The sequence below is a fragment of the Haemaphysalis longicornis genome, unplaced genomic scaffold (assembly GCF_048455015.1).
Source record: "Haemaphysalis longicornis isolate Haplotype H1 unplaced genomic scaffold, Haemaphysalis longicornis Haplotype H1 scaffold_12, whole genome shotgun sequence".
In the NCBI taxonomy this organism is placed as follows: domain Eukaryota; kingdom Metazoa; phylum Arthropoda; class Arachnida; order Ixodida; family Ixodidae; genus Haemaphysalis; species Haemaphysalis longicornis.
The window spans coordinates 19,376,014-19,384,785 of NW_027526225.1; positions in this window are offsets into that span (position 1 = coordinate 19,376,014).

Consider the following 8,772-nt stretch of genomic DNA (forward strand, 5'->3'; position numbering starts at 1 on the left):
ATTTTTGGGGAGAGCGGGCACAAGTCCGACGATCGCTAGATTGAAAAGCGTTGGGCTTAGCACTCCACCTTGAGGAACACCACGTTGAATAAGGTGCTGTGATGTTGGGCCATCCTCTGTCATAACATAAAAAGATCTTCTGGACAAGAAGCTTTCTACCCATCGGTAAATTCGCCCACATAGTCTGAAATACTCCAGGGCATCTAGAATAGCCTCATGAACGACTTTGTCGTAGGCGTCCTTAACGTCAAGGAAGGCGGCTGCGGACAGGCATTTGTGACTTTTTTTCATGCTGTGCAAACGTTACCACGCAGTCTATGGAGGAACGCCCACGTCGGAAACCGGCCATAACTTCAGGGTATATGTTCTTATATTCAAGGTACCACCGGTACCACTGCAGCAGCGTGAGTATAATTCTTTCCATGACCTTGCGAAAGCTTGCCAAAACAATTGGACGGTATGATGGAAGGTCAAGCGGAGATTTTCCAGGCTTTAGTAAAGGGACCAAACGAGTAGTCCTGTGAATGTTCTGTAATCATCCTTGGCTTCCTTTTGAGGATGTTCTGAGGATGTCCCGAGGCCGGACAATAGGACCTTTTTAGTATTGAGTATAAAAAAAACGTACTGAGGACATCATAATGTCGTTCAATAGAACTTCCTCAGGATGTGCTCAGGATGAGTTTGGGTTGTCTGGGAAGACCTGGTATTATTTCACCGCAGCTCTTTCCCGGTCACTACTTTTCTCCGCGATCGTACCGAAAAGTAGGCTGCTTTATGCGTGTTACTTTCCGTGCTTGGTTTTCGCGCGTTTTTCCCAAAATGTATCACCAACTCGCCCAACCTTCAATTGTGTTAGGTCTAAAGATTGCTCTTCTGCTAGAAACACGCTTGAAAGAAAGCGTGTGATCGTCAGACAGGAATAAATGCTTGGTGTAGTGGGATGTGTTGTCTGTTGAGCTTGGTGAAGTGTTATGTCGTGCTGTGTCGATTGCTTAGCAATGAAATAGTGCGTGTATTACGCATAGGCCCTCTCCACAACTTCTACACAGTGGTCTTGGAGATGCCGTGAGCAGGTGGGAGTGTGCTACATGGATGCGGCCTATGCGTAACCTAGCCAAGGCAACTTCTGTGTGTGTGGTTTTATTACGCGTGGTTGTCTGTTGGTTCATTGTAGTGTGCTTGACATTTCTTGCAAAGGTGTCGTCTGATGTGTGACTTAAGGTCAGTGTAAGGTATTGTTGTTATGTTTACTGTATTTATAAGTGCAGCAACAACGGCCATTTGATCCGCTGTCTCGTTCCCGGTGATCTGAGAGTGGCCTGGCACCCAGTACACGGTCACTTCAAGATTTAACGCATATGCTGACATAATGGTTTGATAAACTAAGAGGGTAACATGATTTTTACAAGACTGTTTGGATGCTAATACACGTAAATCACTCAAATTTGTGAAGATGATGGACTTGGGGATTCCATGTTGGACCATATGACTTAATACTAGAAAACGCTATAGGCTTGCACCGAGTTGATTCCAGGTAAAGAGGTGATCGGTACAAATGAATCGTGAAACACATTAATTGTATGACAAGATTGAACGCCTACTTTGAATCGGTGGTAAAGGGGCGCAGACATGTATGATGGATTTGTTGGTAGACTACCCTTAACAATAGAATTGCTGCGATATATTTTGTACATACGCATAAAAGAGATATTCGCCTGCGGTGCTCAAGTAGTGGTAGTGACAAAGCTGCTGTCATTGCGGGGACGATGGACGTGCGATGATAATTTGATAGAATGAAACGGCATGAAAGATTTTGAACCACCTCCGGTTTGTTGGTGAGGAGCTTTTATAGGTTAACTACACCGATTTATACTATTTTTTTCATCAGTACGACGAGAAAGGCTGCTCCCTTGTCACGCCGGCACACCACTTTCTTCGGGTGCCTGTTCATCACCGGCGCTTACATTTTGATTTAGATGACGTATATTGGAGGAGGAGGAAGTAACTTCATTGTGTCCAGAGGAAAGGCCTTGTTATGGCCGGTGTGTTTCAGACGACAGCCAGGATGTCTTGTCTCCTAGCGGCGTATTCGGCCCTCTGGACGGCCCAACGCTGGATGGCAGGGTCCTCGCTAAGCAGCACGGTCTCCCACTGATCTTTGGTGTTGATAATAAATGCTCCCTCTGTATTGCTGAAGTCTTTTCTTTGTATAGCAGGGCATTCCAAAAGCATGTGTGCCAAACTTGCAAGCTGGGGGCAGTGCTCACATTTACCGTCTCGAATTTCTGGGTGGAAGTGCCTGTAGAGGCCTGGGTTGGGTTATGTATTGGTCTGAAGACGCCTCCATGCAACTTCTTGTTTTTTGGTCAGTGAGGGGTTGGCTGCAGGGTACTTCCGTCTTTCGCCTCTGTATTGGTCGAGCACGTCCCGGTAGGTGCACAGGCGATCCTTGGTGTTGTCGGCAGGGTGTACGGCGGATTGCAGGGGCTCTCGGTAGGTGAATGCTCGAGCAGCCTCGTTGGCCCGTTCGTTGCCCTCCAGGCCTGCGTGTGCGGGCGTCCATATTAAAGTGTTTCGGGTGTCTACGTTCTTGCCCTGCTGGGCAAGGACTCTCAGTGCCGCACTGGAGATTCTCCTCTTTGTGAAGTTGCGGATTGCAGGTTGGGAGTCGCTGACAATTTTCCTCGCTTGGGTTGTGGCTAGGGCTAATGGTATGACTAGTTCTTCACCATCTTCGGGGTGTCGTGTTCGGATGGAGCAGGCGGTGAGAACCTTTCTTTTCTGGTCGGTGACAACTGAGACCATAGCCCTTCGTTGTTCGTAAAAGGCAGTGTCCGTGTAGACGACTTGAGGTTCTCCTTGGAGCTGTCTCCCTAGCGCTCGCGCTCGCATATCTCTTCGCTTTTCGTTGCAGACTGGATGCATCTTCTTGGGGAGGAGAGCAATGTAGATGCCTTTGCGTAGTTCGGTTGGAACAGTGTGTTTTTCTCCGATAGTTCTCTCGTACGGGATGCGTAGGCGGTCGAGAATTTCCCTGCCGGCAGCCGTCTTGGTCAGACGCTCGAGGTGTGCAATGCGATGCGCCTCGATGAGCTCTTCTAGGGTGTTGTGTACACCCAGTGCCTCAAATGTTTCATTAGGGGCACATATCGGGATTCCCAGAGCCTGCTTATGCACCCTCTTGATGAGAATGTTGATTTTATTGCGCTCTGCCTGTTTGAGGGGTAAGAAAGGGGCTACGTACGTAATTCTGCTAATTACGAACGCATACACGAGCTTTAGCAGCTTTTTCTCCTTCATGCCTCTATTCTTGTTGGCTATCCGCGCAATCAGTCTCGTGATCTCATGGGTGGCTTTCTCTAGTGTTTGCACTGTCTTGCCGTTGTGTTCGTTGGCCTGGAGGTGGAGGCCGAGGATACGTACCTCGGCCACTTCGGGGATTGGGGTATCACCTACTCGCAGCGTTATGCTGTGATTTTGTGGAGTATCCTTGGGCTATATTGGCCTGAAAATGTTATTCCAGTAATGCATTTATGCCTAGAGGTGAAGCCAACTTGAGACAAGTCGGCGTAAGCGCTTAAGAGTAACGACACTGACGCACGGCGACAGCCATTTTGGTGCCTGATGCTAAGGTGGCCAACTTTATGCGCCCTATTGCGGCTGACATTGACGGGCGGAATTGGTGCGGGCGCCGTTTGGCAACAATGACAGCTGTGTTTACTTTTCAAAGATTTAGAGACAGCGCACCGGTACGATAGGGAGGGTCAAACTCGGTTACGCTAGCGTAGCTTATTTCGTGGCTCTACGTTACGCTAGAGCCACTAATTAAGCTAAGCTTTTTTAAGTGACTATAGGTTACGCTAGGCCACTGTCGTTCTTTCCCAGAGGAAAGCGATGCAGGTGTTTTCCACCTCCCCTCCGGTTAAAACAGCCCAGTGCAGAGCAGCACGTCATCACTACTCTGTCTGGGGCAAAGTGCAGTAATGGGCGAGTTGGTTATCCATCATTACTAAACAGCGCAACAAAAACACGGACTTTAGTTGAGGTACACAGGACGAGCGCTGCGCTCGTCCTGTGTACCTCAACTAAAGTCCGTGTTTTTGTTGCGCTGTTTAGTAATGATGTCTGTCTGGGGGTTTAAAACCTCACTCTCAACGTGTCATACAGCCGCACTGCGCTCCGAAAATCACAACTTTTCGAAGAGCGCGCGCGTGGCAACACAGATGCACCAAAATGTCAGCGCCCATGGGTCATCTGGGGTAAACAAATGTCACGTGAGGCTGCCTGACCAATGGCCGCTGTCGGCTAAGGTCCCTGAAATTACTAAGGTAGCGCCATCTTTAGATCTCGCCGCCTTTCGCCCTCGCCCGCGCTCCTTTCCTGGTTCGTTTTTTGCCATTTTCTTTTTCGCCGGCGAACGCCGCGCGCCATTGGCCAACGGCCAGTGACGTAGTAGCTCGTCCCCGCGTTGTTTGTTTTTTCTTCTCTTCGCCGCCACTGTCCATTTAAATTCGCCATTTTAGGCTCAGCTGCCTCGGAGCAGGCCTTATCGAAGCCGCCAGCGTATAACACCGATAACAACCGAAGAGTCAGCTGCTCGTTTCAAACAAGTGTCGCGTCGGCGTCACTTTATGTGGCTTCGCGATGCCGCGTTGTTGTGCCTTCGGCTGCTCGAATAAGGTCAGTGCAGTCACGGCCAGCTCGGCTGTAGCAAGCTGTAATTTATCAAGGCCCACACATGAATCAGTGTTAGCTGTACAGCATAAAAATGATTCACAATTGCGCTTGTTAGCGCACTTCTGGCCTTGGAATACGGTAGTTATTATAGAACTGGGCATACAGCTAATTGTAAGTTGAGCGCATTCTTTAACTGCGCGTTCTTTGTGCCAGCCTTTTCCAGAGATGCACGACAGAGCCTTACTCGAAGTAATTGTGAACGCCAATCGCACGAACATTGTTATGCCACGGATGCACTGCCAAAAGTACAGCCGTCATGGGCGAGGCCAACGAAAAGACGCGAGAACTTTGACCCTGAGAGCGCTAGTCCTGTGTGGTCTCTACTTTTGTCCCGTCCTTACCGCGCTACTTAACCATGTTTCACAGTTCGAACCAACTAGCCCACATTTACGCACTGACCCTGACAGCAGCCTATAACAACGTGAAGGTGACATATTTTGCAACAGCGTCAAAGCACCGGAAAGTGCACGGAATAAAGGTGGCATGAATGTCAGTAGCTAATGCGGGACGCATACTGAGCGCTGCCTAATGATCTACAACTAACGCAAACAACGCGAACGCAAAAAAAGCCAGCGCAGCGTTCGAACTGCCGCGAACCAAGGTCACCGCGAACCATGCGCAAGCCCTCTGTGCAGCGCTTGCTCGACCACAACTTAATCACGCAAATGCAAGAACGGAATTACTGTAACAGAGCAATTTGAAACGTCCACGTTTGATCCTTTCACGTTCACGAACTATCCTAAGCATGCCGCACACGTAAACAAACACCGCGCTGTCCGTATGCGCCCGCGGCATCCACCCCGCAAATATCCCCTTCTAGACAAAAATATACAACAAAACAGCCTCACTTAACGCGTGTTGGTAAAACGGGGCTCTAGAAATGCTATTAATGCTACCAAAGAGCGATTGCGGCGCGAAAACAAGAGCAAACTGCACGAAAAACTGCAGCGAGCGGCCCGAAACGTTGCGAGGGCGTCTGCTCTGAGGAATCCAACAAAAATGGCGGCCCCGCCGAGGAGTTAAAGGGACCGTGGCGCCGCGGGTGAGGGGAGAAAAAAAGAGGAGGACAGCGAGAAGGAGGGAGCTGTTGGCGCTACCTTAGTAATTTTAGGGACCTTACTGTCGGCGGCATACAACAATGACAGAAAATAGTGCCGATACTCAGAAACCTGATCTAGTGGCTCTACCCACAACCAACGCCGCCCCACAACCAAGTATAATTGAACTGAAAGGTTGCATGTTGTGGGTGCCAAGCCCCTCAAATCGGGGCGAGGAGGCACTAGCGACGTCCTCCTCCTTGGTGGGGCGAGGGCGATCATCGCGCGCAACCATGATCGCGCGCCTCTCCCTATGAGGCGACGGGGGATGCGCGCAGGAGACTCCCCGGGGAGACCGCCCTTGTGGCGCGCAGCGATCGCACGGCACGTAAATGCCCTTCGGCCACTTTTGGCCGTTTTTTGCATTGGCCGTTGTTTCCCACTTCCGTGGGTCACGGCACCCACCATGTCGATTTGCGCATGCCTTGATTTGCGTCAGTGCGTTTATCTAGGATGTCCGACGATTCTCCGCGGGCATATTCCACTCATTGGTGGGTTGCCCCTGCGTCCGCGATGTTGCGCCGTCTGAGGTCAGCGGACGAGCGTCGATGCCGCCCGGTCGAGTCCAGTGGCTTGACATGTGTAGCGGCCACAGAGAGCCCCTTTCCCTTACGTCAGCGAGCGTTGCGGCCGGCCAACGCCGGCGGACGCTAACTGCTGCCCGACAACGGGCTGGGCACACGCTGACGGGTGTATGCCCCAGGGGCTAGGTGCGTAGTGCAGTTTGTATCGTGGTTGTCCGTGTAATAAACCTCTGTGCTATAAAATGTATCGCTTCCATGTGAAGTGACTGACAACGTACACTCGCGGCGAGAGTCGTGGCTCGCTCTCGAACCCGTTGTGGGCAGAGTCTCTCGGCAGGGCAGTTCGATGTTACGCGAGAGCAGTGAGAATAACGACGGCGCGTTATTCTATTACTGTATTCTGTTCCTTAATGCTAATGTCAAGGATTAAGGATACGGAATGCCCACAATATATGCTGTGCTTAAAGCGTGGTCAAGGTTTACCTCGCCTTAAATAACCTTCACATGTATTAAACTTTTTACTGGTGCTAAATAGTAAAACTATTTGTACGCTCTTATGCGCCACTGATTTGTAGGAACTTCATTTCTGATATGTTTGTCGCAGCGATATTATCATCATCCGTCAAAATCGGCTTCAAGAAACGACGAAATCGATGTCCAAACGTCTGCCGAAGTTCGTCAAGGTATGCTTCAGACCTAAAAGTGTGTCTTTAGGACGCTTTATATGACGGGCCGCCATTTAGATATTTATTACTTCGACAACGTTTACGCTTATTGGGAACAACAACTAGATGAATAAAACATTCTGCGGCTGAACACTATCAACAACAAAAATAAACAATAAACCACTTGGAAGGAATGAGGTGAAAGATGACGACCGAAGGATGTTCAATGACTAGCACTGCTCAGAAAATATTCGCAAAAGGCAGTCATCCCTGGCGACCAATCTATATTGATGCACATTGTTTTTCATCAGGCTAATGAGCTCACATCCTTTTCTACATTGCCTGCTTGAGTGTCTGACTCTTAATCGTACACACATAAAAATACGTGGGGAGAAAAGTCTTCGAACGTCTGTCAACAGCTGTGTTCAAGACATGCAAACCAGGTCGATTCGGTAGCCAGAAATTTACTAAAAAGAACGGGGGGGGGGGGGGGGGATTTCTCGCAAACTTGAGGTGTGCTTACGCGCGTTAAAGCAACCCTGCAACACTTTCTTCAACTTTTTTTTAAAATCCTAAATGCTAGCAAAACGTAGTCACCCAACCCATCTAGTACTTAGATTAGGGGGTCGCAGAGTACCTCAGACAAAAATTACTGCTCAATGTCCATCAGATAACTTGGAAACTCGCTCGAAAGGTTTTTCTCTCTTTCCCGGCCTTGACGTTTTTCGACGGCTCGAATGACGTCAGAAAGGCCATGTAGCGCCTGTTGGCCGCTTTCCCTTCAGTTGCAGCAATGGACGCTTTTCGGTAGCAACTTAAAAAAAAAAGCCACAAAAACAAACCAGAAACGGAAGGCGTATCTGGTGTGACGAGAAAATCACGCAGTGCCGCTCCGTGCTGGCGATAAAACTATGGCTTTCACGGTGGTACCAGACGCGAAGGAAAGAGTGAAAACGCTTATCGAAAGTGTTGCAGGGTCCCTTTAAAGACGAAAGCAGACGTATTGTCAGACTCTTTCACTGCTACCTCGTGACTGCGTCTCTTTTTTCGATTTCGTTTCTTCGCCGGGTCTTTTGACACGATTTACTCCAACAGGCAGACTGATCGCAATTCACGCCTCAGCTTCGCCACAGCGAGAGCTTTTTCCCGCGTGCCCCCGTTCTACTCACGTGCAGCCGCGTGCACCTGTCACGCGGCAGGCACCAGGCTCATTCTTGTTTCATTCAGGCAGGGTGCCGGGTAAGCGATTGGGTTAGCGCACTTGGCGGCTACCCGGGCAACCCGTGTTCAAATCTCACACGAGCTTAATTTATTTTCTCGTAAAGGGCTCATGCAGACAAAACGCAAGTTTGGTCCATTCGAAAGATAGCCTCGTTAGAATCATATCGACACCATTCTTAACGTAAAGTTCATCCAAATAAGCTATATTATTAGGAAAAAGGTGAATGCCCGTGCGACCTACTAGCTTATTTCCCGCAACGTAACCCATGATGTCATACGCGCCAGCTCTGCGATTGGCTGAGGCCCGCAAAAGCAAACTCAAATTAGGCAAGGCTTATAAGCTTGCCGAGCGAGCTATTTGCGCTTAATTTAGGGCACATTTTTTTCTTATAGCAGTACGAATGGTGGGATGAACAGCGGAAGTTACGAACGTACACGTAGACATATAAGTATCGATGCATACTGCTTTTGGTACTGCGCGCACTATGCTTATTTTAGCTGCACAGCACTGTGGCTCCTTGGGGTTTT